Genomic DNA, 14,476 nt, shown 5'->3' with positions numbered 1-14,476 from the left:
AGTGCAACCAAGATTAGGAGGGAAGTAGAAACCTGGGAAAGAATTTTTGCAATTAGTGTCTGTGATAAAGTCCTCATTTTTAAAATATAGAGAGAACTGAGTCAAATGTACAAGAATACAAGTCATTCCCCAATTGATAAATGGTCAAAGGACATGAACAGACAATTTTCAGAGGAAGAAATCAAAGCTATCTATAGTCCTATGAAATAATGCTTCAAATCTCTACTGACTAGAGAGATGCAAATCAAAACATCTCTGAGGTACCATATCGTACCTATCTGATTGGCTAGCATGACAAAACAGGAAGATGATATATGTTGGAACAGATGCGTGAGAGTTGGAACATTAATTCACTGTTGGTGGAGGTATGAACTTATTTAACCACTATGGAGAGCAATTTGCAACTATGCCCAAAGGCCTACAAAAATGTACATACCCTTTAACCCAGCAATATCGCTTCTAGGACTATAACACAAAGAGATTACAAAAATGGGAAAGGGTCCCACATGTACAAAAATGTTTATAGTAGCTCTCTTTGTGGGAACCAAGAACTGTAAATTGAGGGGATGCCCTTCGATTGGGGAATGGTTGAACAAGTTATGGTATATGAATGTAATGGAATCCTATTGTGCTTTAAGAAATGATGAGCAGGAAGACTTCAGAAAGGGCTGGAAGGATTTATATGAACTGATAATGAATGAAATGAACAGAACCTGGAAAACTTTGTACACAGTAACAACCACAGTGTGCGAGAAATTTTTCTGGTAGATTTAGCTCTTCACAGCAAAGCAAGGACCTAAAAATTACCCAGGGGATTCTTGAGGCAAAATGCCTTCCAGATCCAGAGTAAGAGTTATGGAATTGGATAGCAGAATAAAGCAAACTGTTTTCTCTTGTGTTCTGTTTTGGTTTGATTTGGCTTTTCTCATGGTTTCTCCCATTCATTTTCATTCTTCCATGCAACAGGGCAAAAGTGAAAAATGTGGAAAATGTATTTAGTAAGAATGCATGTAGAACCTATATAAGATTGCAAACATTCTTGGGAAGGGAGGGAGAAAGGAGAGAGAAAGCAGGGGGAGGGGAAGAAAATCTAAGATTTATGAATGTGATTGTAGAAAACTGAAAACAAATAATTTTTTAAAAAAGAAGTATGACTTAAAGTTCCTGCAACAATAAGTGCTATAATTATAAATGATGGAATAGGAATAAATCCTGTATACACTGCTGGGAACGTTTTCAGAAAGCATGGCTCAGAACGATGAATTATTCCTGGAGATCAAGTTGAGATTTGTTGATTTTTGCTGAATGGACATTTACCATTATCTTTCCAAATAAACATTGGTATTTATTTTTCAGTGTTGCATTCAGACTATCTATGATTTTTTGTACCCACTCCTGTAACGACATTGAATCTTTACATTAATGAAGGAACACATCCCATGAATAAAACAGCTGCCTTAAGAAAGAAGCAAACCTTTCCTCTGCTACCTCACTACGTTTATGGAAGGAGTTTCTCTTTCATTTTAAAATAGAAACATGGTATTACTGAGAACCAATTCTTTACCAGTAAAATAAGAAAATGAAAATTTCTTGTTTAAAGTCATGTGTCAACCATACATTGGATTATTTGTCTGAGTTACAAATAGGAATTGCCAGAGAAGATAGAAAGAGGTAAATAAATCTATGTTACATGCAATTTCAGATAAGAATATTAGATGACTGATTAACATGTAAATATTTGTGTTTATTATCATTTAGGTTTTCTAGGTCTCAGTTGACTCCAGTATTTCATCTGGATTTCTAGTTAACTCAGAACTACCATCAACTGAACAATATGAACTTATTCTAATTATGGAAAGTGATATCTCACATCAGATAATCTTCCTATCTCCCTGTACAATTGAATGTAATCAGTAGTGGGAATTTAAAGTAAATACAATTCTTGCTGAATTATACCCCTACATGAGTATATTCTAAGAACTCTCATATAATCATGATCTTTTGATGTGGATAACTCTGCGTTGAATCTGTAAAGAAAAGAATATCATTGAGAAGACCTGACATCATGCAAACTTCAAGAAGGGCCACAAGCTACCCTTTAGTGTACTAAAGTAAAAGTTCAAGGGGGATGGCAGGGGAAAAAGAGACAGTTTAAGCACCATGATCACTGGAAACAGAGAAGTCAAATTTAAACTTAAGTGGTAGGAAAGAAAGGAACAAGTCATACAAGAGATAAGATGTAACATCATGGTGACCCACAAAATCCAGAAGGAATAAGAATGAGTGCCAAAATGGTTGAAATGAAAAAACAAAGCAGCAACACAGTGGAGAAGAAAAAAGTGAGTGCTAGATTATATAAACAAACAGCAGAAGAGAGGCAAGTATGTACTCTTTTAACTACCACAGAGGATAAAACATTGATGCCTTTCTAGAAATCTATAAAGAAAGGAGGAGATAAACCTTAAAAAGAAAATGGAAATGGGTCATAATAGGAAAGTGTTAGCAAGTAGGCATAATGCTTAGCACGCTAGCTCACTTTGTAGGAAATGAAGGCTCAGAAAAAAAATCTTAAATTCTTTGTTATTTTGTAATAAAACACAGCTAGTGTACACAACTGTGTTTGGCAAACATACATTACCACCACTATAACAAATTCTTTGATTTTTTTTCAGTGATATCATCCCACAATACTCCAGTTTTTGATCAAAAGCTCATTGAAAAGGCAAAAGATTCTTATAAAAAATGCAACTTATCTAGCCATGTGTATTTTCTGAAGCATGTTTTTGGTATTGTAACATTGTATGGGACATTTGAAAGCTAGATTTGATTGATCTTAGTTATGACTAATGCACAGCAAGATTCTTAGCCATCAAAATGTGGTTAGCTTAGTAAAATTAAGACAAAAAAGTAAACTATTATATTTTTGAAATATTTTTACTTAGAAGAATTAAATATTATCCATTAGTTACACAGGCCCATACCCTAAGCATGCCGACTAACCAAGGTTACGCTTTAATATTTTTCATAAACCAAAATATGCTTGCATTTATGTACAGTAAAAAAAAATACAATGGTGCAATGAAATAATTTACACTATTAGGTTTTATTTTGTTAATACTTGCATATCAAATTCTCATTAAAAGTAAATTACATCAAAACGTGTTTTTTTATTATACACATTTATGTTTATGGTCCTTACTAAGATGAGATTGATAACTTCTTTAAGTAGAATTCATATGATGATTAATTTCCCAGTTTTAAAGTTAAGCAAATTTAATTCTTTCTACCTTGTGTTCTAACAAAGAAGATCTTTTTCCCTGGCATATTTATCAAATTGATTAGGGCGACTGTTGAAAAAAAAGAGTTATCTCTGGCTAATATGCCAAAAATAAAATTTGCTGAATATAAAAAAGAAAGAAAAGAAAAAAATGCAGTAAATACTGATTCGGATTGGGTGGATGAAAGAACGAGGAGAGTCAAACAAAAAACAAAATTTCAACAAAATTTTGCCATGAACTTCCACAAGTCTGCATGACTGACAGTCTTGGTCAAATTGGCAAATGCTGCCAATTCTATTCCCAAAATTTCTCTTGGAGTGGTTGGGCAGCAAAGACCACATTTACCATTCCTCAGCCCTTTCTGAAACCACAATGACTCTCAGGTAAATGACCATCTTCCTATTATGCAGGATTCTGACAAGAACCTTGCCAGCAGTGACTAAGAGAGAGATAGTCCTCCTCCATTCCACCCTCACTCTAGCCTCTTGATTGTCACAGAACAACCTATTTCCTTTTCTTTTCTAGAGATGGAGAATGGAGGCATCCCTGAACTCTTGGGAGATTACGTCCTCTGGCGATATAACCCAGAATATTTCATTCAGCTCTTGTGTGAGTAGTGGCCCCTCTGCCTTGTAAATTTCAGGTAAAACAGAATCAGTACCTGGTACTTTCACTCACATCGGCATTAAAAATCTATTCTTCATTTAGATGTTCAGTTCCAGAGGGGCTGACTTCAACTTGAAGTATATGTTCAGTGTCTATAGTATTCATTGATAACAGTCTGTTTAAATAGTTATGGAAGTGTTCAGTTTACCTTTCCAGGATCATGACCTTATCACTAATCAATGTGACTCCATCAGCATTGAGTAATTGAGATGCACCATAGGTCTTTGTTCCATAAATAGCCTTCAGAGAATTCAATTCAAAGTGCTTTGGATTGTTACTATCAGTATAAAGCTGAAGTCTTACATGAGCCAAGAATCCTGCATCTCTCTAAGTTTCACTTGTACTTTACTTTTAATGGAATTAAATGCTACCTTCTCAGAGATGGATGAAGTATGCTGCTGGTAAACCTTATGGAGTTCTGGTTTCTCTTTTAGTAGCTTCTGAATTCCTTCACCATTTTTGGCAAAGCAATCTTGATGTCTGCAAGTGTTTTGGCCCAGATAAGTAAATGCAGTGCAGTACACAAATCTTTGAAAGCTGCCCACTCCTTTTCTGTTCCACCATTGCTAACCATGTGTCAGCTCAACTTTCCTTCCAAGTTGGCAATAAAATGTTCACACACAGAGAAGTGCTCTCATCTGTTGACACTGAGCTTGCTAGTCTTCATCTTGCCTTGGAGTCACAACTTTCGTTGAATGTGAATGTGTAGCTTGGAGAAGATAATCTGTGATCAGTCCAGCACTCTGCACCACACATCACCTTTGTCACTCTCACATCCTGTCTGTCTCTTCTTCTTATGATGACATAGTCTATTAAATACCAATGTTTACAGCAAGGATTCATCCACAAAGTTGTTTTTTTTTTTTTTATTTTAGGAGAAAAATAAGTTAATATTGTATTTCCTGCAACTCATTACCAGTAATGTATTGCAAAGCGAAACAGCTTGGAAAGAGGGTGAGACAGAAGGGAGGGAGGTGGTGGTGGTGAGGGAGAGATAAAGAAAAAGAATTAAATTGATCAAACTGGAATTCTTTTTTTTTTTTTTTAATTCTTGGGAACTATGAAGTCCTTGCAAGCACAGCTCGATTCTGCAGATTATTTTCCAAACGTGTACAAAATAGAATCAAAATGGGAGAATTCCTTTAGAATCTGGAGAGGTGCAATATTAAAAGCTACGATTATTCGGTAGCAAGCGCTCCAGCCTTCTGTTGTCAGTCTCCTACTCCTTCTGTTCCCATGAGTTTAGCAGGATGAAAATGTCTTCCCTGTGATTGTTTTTATTTCCTTTTTTTCTGCATCTGGGCGTGTACGATTCAGCACCTTGAGGAAGTCGGATGTTTTTGCCCGCATTCTTGTGTGAATATAAGCCTTAGAGCATTTGATGTGATAGTGCAGGTAATCCTGGAATGTGTGAATCAAGTTAATGGTGTTGTCTCTGGCATTAGGACTGGCATGGCTGGGGAACAGCACAAAAGTGATATAGCCAATTTTGTCGGCCGCAGCGGCATCTGTGTCTTTCAGTTGTAAAGGAGGTTCCCTGTGGCTGAAGAGGACCTGTGGAGCTGTGTGGCGAGCCCTGTGTCCTTCTTTGAACTCCTGCATGAACACCTTTCCAGTCACCACATCGTCATCGTCCTTAAATACTATGCTAAAGACAACGGTGACTCGATCCTTCTTTGACTCAGCGTACATGGTCTCATCATCTCTGTAATGGATTTCTGCCCTGTTCTCGCCCTCCTTTCCCTCTTCCTGGAATGTGAAGTATTTCTCAAAGACGGAGGCAAAACCGTTTCGTGTCAACACTCCAGCCTGATGCGCGGTGGAGTCCTTTGAAGCAGGTAGGTTCTCGAGGTCATACAGCAAAGAAACATTGCATCCTGCTTCTGGATTTACCAAGAAACTTCCATACACCCTCTTCAGCAACTCCTCAGCTCCATGTGCTTGCAGTTCCTTGTAGAATTTCAAAGGAATACTGACCATCACTTTTGTCCCCTTGGGATCTGAAGTATGATAAAGGACTCCATCAAAGTCTGCAAATGTTACTTCTACCGCCTCTGGTTTGTTTCCGGCGGCCGCGTTCTCGAGCTTGAGCGCGACCGTCTCCTCGGTGGTGCGGGTGTTCACCTCCAGGGGGACCGTGGCGGCGGCGGCTGAGGGGGCTGCCCCGGCCGGGAAGGAGAAAGGGCGGGGGAGGAGGCGAGGAGGGAGCCGCGAGGCTCACCCAGACCCGGGAGGTAGGGAGAGGGAGCGGGGCTGGGGGGCAGGGGGCAGGGCGCACGCCTCCACACGCGCAGCGGCTCGGGCCCTCCTCCCCTGCCCTCCGGCCTCGGCGACCTGGCCCGCACCCGCCCGCCAAGCAGCCGCAGGTCCGCGTCTCACCGAGCGCCCCCGGTCCCGCCCAGCCCCGGCTCCAGCCGGACACTCCATCCACAAAGTTTTACGGCACTTACGTAAATGGAAACCAGGGCCGTTGGTGAGGTCTGACATGCCAAAGTCTATAGCAGTAAGTGGCCATGGGTGTTACCATTCCAGGCTCCATTCCTCTCCAGGACTCCAGCCCATGTCTTATGGTCTACTTCGTTCTGGCAGTAAAGTCACCAAGAATTATGTCCTCTTTATCCTGTTCCACCTGTGACACATTAGTCTGTGCCCTTGATGAGACAGCCTTGGTATTGTTACAACTGTATCTCTAATTCTTCATCTCACGGCAAATGTCAGTAACCATGAAAGATAAACTTCAAAATATTTATAATATAATTTTGTTGCAATAACCGAACATCTCTAGGTTACCTTAATAGGATGAGAGTATGAAAGAACTTAATGGTTTTTTTAACATTCCTACTCTAAATTTGGGGATGCTATTTGTTTCAAGTTCCTATTTTAAATAACTGGGTAAATGAGTTCTTTGATTTGCCATCTATCTGCTTGTTAATGATTATGCATTCATATGTGACATCAAGTCTGCACAGTACCTTCTCTTTTCTAGGTGATATAATGACTTATACATACATTCTAAAAGGGGAAATGGGACAAAGATTTGATGTGATAAAAATGTAAAAGTTTAAGTTTCATATCAACTTTATTTTGAGAAAATCAACAAGACTCTTTTCTTAAAAAGAAATCGAAGGTATGTGGATATAACTGGCTTCCAAGCATTTCTGTCAGTAACAATGACAAAAGTACAAGTAAATATAATGTTTCTGGAGGATATACTTTTAATTTTTTTCTTTTATCCTGAAGATAATTAATTACAATTAAGAACAAGATTGAACAAGTAAAGCACTGATCACCCTTAAGGTTCAATCAAATACACATAGATGAATTTTTTGTTGTAAAAGCATTTTTTGCTTTCATTCACCATTAGGATAAACAGACTTTAATTATGTTTTAGTATTGTAAGTTCTCAAAAATTGATTGTGGATTGTACATACAAAATTGCATTAATAGCAAATCACTCTCCACCCCTCACCGCCACTTTAAAGTTTTTCTCTGATAATATTAAGAGACAGAAGGGTTCATTTTACAAATCAAGATTTCATGGATCCTTTTAATATTTCATTCATCCTGTAGATGGTATTAATTGTATCAGGGACAGAGGGCAGATAAAGATAGAAAAGTGAAGTGGTATGCAAAACCTGAAATTCTCTGAACTCTCAGATGAATTATGGGTTCTTAATTGGATGTTCTTATAGTTCTGTTATTAATAAGGTTAACTCCATAAGACAAGAACTGGTTTTCACCAAATTAACTAGTTACTGGAAGAACAAATGAAAGAGGTTCAATTAGACCTTACTAAATTGTATGAGGTCTTATCGCTAGCAGCTTTTAGCAGAATTATCTAGGAACTCTGCAAGTAACCTGGAGCCAGGGAAGCAAATCTACTAGAAGGAGCCCTGTCCAGAGCTGTCCTAGAAATAAGGCCTATTCCAGAATTCCCAAGAGAAAAATGTTTCCCAAGATGTGATGGTACATGATGCAGCTAAGAACCAAGAAGAAGCAAAGTTATTAATAGATATTTGGAGTGGGTTATAAGGGGCAAACTGTATTGAGGACATTTCATTTTTTTCATATAAGTCATCATTAATGTTTCCTAGTATTTGTGGTTGCCTAATAAAATATGTGATTCTTTAATCTTTGAGGTATTGTAGACCCTCCTATGATGAAAGTGGAGAAAACAGTGATGGGAAAATTTCAATTTTTGAAATTATATTTTATTATGGCTTTTCTCCTGAACACCGTGTGACCCTGAAACCTATTTCCTGTTAACCTCAACTGGCTTAAAAAAACAAGTGGCGAATAGGGCACGCACCCTGGAGTCAGGAAGACAAAGTTCAAATCTGGCCGCAGATATTTGATACAGGATGTATGACCATGGGCACGTCACTGAACTTTTTGTATCAAAATTGTCTTGGAAGCCAACTTTTGTATCAAAAAAAAAGAGTCTCTGAATCAAGGGAAGATTTTTGACATTTCCAAGATAAGAATTCAAATGAGAAAAAGAAAAGAATACAACCTCTGACCATTAAGATTTTATTAGTGGAAGAATTTCCCTAACACTGAGGCTTACTGACATATAAATTCTTTCTTCTCAATTAGCCTCCTATGACTTCTTTAACATGAAGCATTATAGGTTTTATAACTGCAGGATTTGGCAAACCCAGTGTTTATTCTGTAATCTGACTTACTTTACCTACTGAGTCTATTTAACTGTTAAGTGTTTAACTGTTTACATTTCCTTGGGAGATGTATGAGATTATGTTCCTACTTAAGTTTCTTCAACTTTTATGACATTGAAGGAATAGTAGGATTAGGAATTGATCTTTAAAAAAACATTTCATTACCTAAAAGAAAATGAGATTGCAGTATGTAAAAGAATGTATTTCTTTTCTATTTGACATACTTTTCTCTAGAAAGACACAATCATAAACTCTAAACTTTTTCAAGGCTTTTTATTTTAATCCTGAAGTTGTGCTTGAGCAGAAGACCTGAGATTTTAACCTCTATCATATCTATGTTATGTTATGGTAGATTTATTTCAGCAGCAGTAGCCTCCTACACAAGCTCAAAGAAGAGATATTTCTGTCTAACTGAGTTCATAGGCTTCAGCAGGTTGCCAAAAGGGTTCTGGACACAAGAGATTAAGAACCCACTGCCTACAGATTATCAATAGCTGGATTTCTCACCACTTCAAACTTGATTTGTCCCAAAATAGGTTTACCATATTTCTCCCCAAACTTTCTTTTCCTTGCTGCCTAGTTTCCAGGCCCCATCTCTCTCCATCCTCTACTCAGTTATCAAATTGATCTTTCTAAAACAAGTTTAGGTCACCCTTCAATTCTCTCAACAGTTGTGTTCAGGAAAAACCAGTACCTTCGATGATGTGGTTGCTGATCCCTTTTCAGGGCTGTTTTCCATGTTTGGTGTCCCCCTGTTCCAACCTATTCTCACCTGTGACTCCAAAAAGTTGCAGCATATGCAGCAATCATACCCCCGTTTCGACAGATGGACCAAACCAAATTGAGGGTAACCAAGGGGTCTCAAATCCGTTGGTGAATTAGCGAGGTGTCTACCCCAAGCACATGAAGACTTCCCCTGGTAGAATGGGTGGATGAGAACAATTTGTTGCAAAGGCCATGAAGGCAGCTGAAGCAGGTGATGTGGAGTGCTTAGAGCTTGGTTAAACACTGAAGACACTAAGGTCATCCACTGCATCCTGAGCCATCACTACTTGTCTTGATTCTGTCCTGCCACTGGACTGTGATGACGCTGGAGGAGTAGTGAGGCTGATGACTTCGTGCAACTCTGCCTCACTTAAATCCAATTTATGCATGAATCAAAAGACATCACCGATAACATTATTCTATTATACCTCAAAGTCCTGTGGCAACAGGCAAGTGATGAAGCAGCAGGTGCAGATACACAGAGAGCTGTAGTCACAACCCTGAACACAGGCAGCCCAGGCCATAGAGTCATTTCTCAGCAGTGAAACTCCACAGCCCCCTCGGTATCTGAGCAGCCTTTTAAGGATCACACTGCTCACCTCCTGGTGTGAGGAAGGGGGTTAGAAAAGGTGCCCTAAAAATTGTCTGCTTATCCAACGCTGGCCTGATTACCATGGCAGGCACGGAATCCCATTCTGGGATCAAAACACAATAAAATGTACAAAATGTACAAAAACATCTTCAAAGATGATTCCACTCATCATGGGCTCCTTATTGCCTTTAGGATCAAATATAAAATCCTTTGTTTGTCTCTTAAAGCCCTTCATAAACTGTCTGCTTCGTACCTTTCCAATCTTCTAATACTTTAATGCCTTGATGTACTGTTTGACCCCTAACACTCCAATCCCCAACTCCCAGCATTTACTCTGGCTGACCCCTTCGTCTGGAGCATGTTCTTCTCCTCATTTCCCTAACATCTTTCAAGTCTCAGCTAAAGTCGCACCTTCTGCAAGAAGCCCTTCCAAGTGCTCCTTCATGTCAGTACATTCCCTCTGAGGTTATCTTCAACATTTTTCTGTAAAGTTCTTGTTTGAACTGAGAATGCTGTTTCGTCCCTTGCACCCTTACCTCAAGAGCAGGGCATGTTTTTTGCCTTTCTACATATTCCCCCAGATTAGCAGAGTGTCTGGCTCTCAGGATGCTCTCAAATATTTTTTTTGATGTGAAAACATAACTTGTGATTTCAGGGTCTTGATCAAAGCCACCTCCATTCATTCAGCCTCTCCTGTGGAAATCCTGCTGTTATCTCTAAGACTTCCTCTGCCATGACCATCTCCTAGGTGCTGCTACATGCATCTCTAGGGCATCTCTCATGTTTGCTCTTTGTTTCTATTTCTAATTTTCTACTACAGGAGAGGCCTTTATTAATGCCCCCTGAGACTAATGTAGTATCCTCTCATATGAACTTCTCAGCCTATTGAAGTTACTATTAGGGGTATCCTTGACTCTGGTGTGTCCTTCTAGGTGCTTTTCCTAATGAATTCTTAGTATTTCCTCGTTTTATTTTATTTTATACAGGCCTTCTAGTTTTATCATCCAGTGTTTTCCAGACTTGTTTCTGACATCCCATTTCTCATACCTCATATCCATTTCCCCCATAACCACTATTTTTTTACTAGGTGGTTTTATTTTTCTTTAACAATCAAGAATGAACAGAATTGTAAGTATCCATTATTCTTGCTTATCCAGAACTGAAATCTCTGCCTGAAGCTGATCAAGGTGATCAAGGCTGGTCTTCAGCCTGCTGCCCATTTTCTGAGGATAAATTCTGGTTCTGCACTTTAAGCCAAATTGGTTCTGTCTCCCAACAGCCCTTCTGTCCTTTCAGACACTCATTCTCTTCATTCAGTTCACTGATCCTCTGCTAATCAGTGATGTCTGTCAGGGATTCTTGTCTCCCGTGCAGTTCCCGGGTCTTTTGGAGCTCACCTGGCATGTCTTTCTGTTTCTGGAGACCAACACAGGTGCCTCTCAGCTCCTGATTCTGTTGATGCAGTTCCTGGTTGAACTGCTCAGTCTCCTCTTGCACCTCTCCCTGAGTGGTGACCACGAGCATGTCTTCCTCACTTTCTGGATATGGAACTGGAAAGGGACACTGACCCCCAAAACAAAATAACACCATTGACCCTGGGAAGGTAGGAAGCTTTAACCTGTACTTGCTGCAAAGACAATTTGCTGTGGAGGGCAGCAGGCAAAGCAGGCCCCATAAAGATGTCCTATTCTTTGGTTGTCTTCCATCCTCCCCTAAAGATGCCAACAGTCTTTCTGGTAGAGAATGAAATGCTGGGTGAGGATGTAATGGCATTTGATGTCTCCTCTAGGGATATAAAATTTCTCCAAGTGCTTAACGATGATCTCAGAGAAATGGCAGTGATGCAGCAGGATGGCTGACATTGGAGGTTCTTGCCTGTGGTTCTCCCATGGTGGGGGAGTCTTGCAGCAGCCACAAGCAATTGTGTTGCAACAACAACCAGGGCTGGGGGGAGGATGGGGAAGAGGAGGCAGGGAGTACCACAGGGTACAACTTCTTTGCACCCACTCCACCCTTAAATCTACTATTCTTAATGAGGGCATCAACATCCTTCATGTCATCCATGTCTGAAACTTCAACGTCATCTTCACTCTCCCAATATATCCAGTCACATACTAGTTGTGTGTGTGCATGCGTGTGTGTGAGTGTGTGTGTGTGTGTGTGTTGACCCCTTCTGATTCAGGCCTCCATCACCTTATGATTATTGCAAAAGTATCCAAATTGTCTCCCCTCACCAATCCATCAATCACAGGTTAGGGACCCCCACATATACTCAGTAAGCTCCAGTGTTTTCCTATTACTTCCCTTTTCAAAACATACAATCATGTGCTGGTTACTTAAGATTTTCTAACTGCAAATGCTGTTTCCTTTGCTTTAAAAAAAACACAACATATTGATTTTTTCTTTTTACATTACCTTCTTATATGAATACATCCTTCCCCTCCCCTAACCTTTTAAACAATTATTTAAAGGAGAAAAAACATGACCAAAAAGCAGCCAATACAGCAAGTGTGTCTGATGATGTATATATCAATTCATACCCATAACCCTCTGTTTCTGCAGTGGAGAGATGTCCATATCCTCACCTTTTTTAAGGGGCCCAAGTTTGGTCATTAATATATGGCATTCAGTTTTGTTGATTTATTCCTTCCCTTTATATTGTTATAATTATTGTATATAATTTTTTCCCAGTTTTATTTCATTTTATAATAGTTAATGTCTTCCATCTTTTCTGAATTCTTCCATTTCATTAAATTTACATAACACGATATGGTTTCTCCATTAAGGAGACAATGAGCACTCATCTTCTTTCTATTTCTATGGTGTCACAAAAAGTGCTGCCATAAATATTTTAACCTATATGTATGTATGACATTTTGTTGTTGTGAATGTGATAAAAGTATGTATCTAAAACTGAAAGCTAGCATTACTTGCAGGGGAGTAACACAAGACATTTTCGCAATAAATGACAGGGTAAAGCCAGAGGGACTTCATTTCCCCACTATTTTGGGCAACATGCTACCCATAGAAAGATCACTGGCTTTGAAATGAGAACATTAGTTCGAATCTAGCCTCTGACCTTTACTACTTTGTGACCTTGGGCTCTGGCTTGGGCCCTTTTCTCTTTTTCCTCTACATTATTTAGCTTGGTGACCTCTTCAGCTCCCACACATTAAACTATCATCTCAAAACAGATGACTTTCCTATCTCTTTGTCCAACCCTAACCTCTTTCATGGCCTCTATTCTCCCATCTCTGATTGTCTGTTGGACATTCCTAAAATGGATGTACACCAGAAATCTTACACTCAACATGTCAAAACTGAGCTTATTACTTACAACACCCTCCAACACCACCCTTTCCCCATCCTCACTTCTCTATAGCTGTGACAGGTACCACCTTCCCCTAAGTTACACAGACTCACATCCTTGTCAGCCTTGACTCTACACTCTCATCTCCCACATTCAGTCATCTGTCAAGTCCTGTCATTTCTACCTTGATAACATTTCTCACATACGCCCTCCTCTCTCCTCTAATATGGCAATCACCCTGGCCCAGGCCCTACTCACCTTAGGCCAGAACTAATACAATAGCCTGCTGAGGGGTTTCCCTGCCTCACAGTTTCTCCCCTCTCTGGGCCATTCTCTACTCAGATGTCAAATTTCTCTTTCTGAAGTGCAGGGATTTCCTAAAGACTCATGATGGAAAATGCTGTCCACATCCAGAGAAAGAACTGATGGAGGCTGAATGGAGATCAAAACACATGATTTTTACTTTCTTTATTCTTTCCATGTGTTTTTTCTTCTGTTCTGTTCCTTCAAAATATGACCAGTGTGGAAATGTTTTACATGACTGACACATATGGCCTATATCAGATTTCGTGCTATCTTGGGAAGGAAGGAGAAAAGAAAAATTTGTAACTCAAAATCTTATAAGAAATGAATGTTGAAAATTGCCTTTCCATGTAATCAGAATAAAATCAAATACTATTTTAAAAATAAAGTGCAGGTATGACCATGTTATTTTTCTATTTGACAAACTTCAGTGACCCTCTAGTATGAATAGGAACAAAAAGAAAATTCTGTTTGACATTTAGACTGTGAGCTCCTTCAAGGCAAGGACCATTGTCTGCCTTTCTTTGTATGCCAACACTTAGGACAGTGTCTGGCACACAGGAGGCATGTAATTAATGCTTACTCAACTGATTTGACTAATCTTATGCAGCTTAACCTTCCTCATCTGGAAAATGAAGGGGTTAGACCAGATGAACTCTGAGGTCTCTTCCAGCTCTAGATCTATAACAGATAATCAAAGGGAAATGCTTGATAGAAAAATGTATGAAAGGAAATAATGAAGTCCTTGAACCCATGCTGTATTACTTTGTACTCTATACTAAAATTCTAATGGATTAGAATCTAGGGGAATCTGCAAACTGAAATACTGCTCACAAACAACATTGTTTCTGTACAAAAAGGAAAAGTCGATGAGGGATCTTGGGCG

At 39.2% G+C, this 14,476-nt stretch overlaps 2 pseudogenes; both read right to left on the bottom strand.

Moving 5' to 3' along the window:
• Positions 1-3,040: 3,040 nt before the first annotated feature.
• LOC140526153 (actin-related protein 2/3 complex subunit 2 pseudogene) lies at positions 3,041-8,069 on the bottom strand (annotated as a pseudogene).
• A 3,047-nt stretch (positions 8,070-11,116) lies between these two features.
• LOC140522782 (calcium-binding and coiled-coil domain-containing protein 2-like) lies at positions 11,117-12,199 on the bottom strand (annotated as a pseudogene).
• Between the last annotated feature and the right edge of the window lie 2,277 nt (positions 12,200-14,476).

Source organism: Notamacropus eugenii, chromosome 2 (genome assembly GCF_028372415.1).
Source record: "Notamacropus eugenii isolate mMacEug1 chromosome 2, mMacEug1.pri_v2, whole genome shotgun sequence".
Lineage (NCBI taxonomy): Eukaryota > Metazoa > Chordata > Mammalia > Diprotodontia > Macropodidae > Notamacropus > Notamacropus eugenii.
This window is presented reverse-complemented; position numbering and strand designations above follow the sequence as displayed.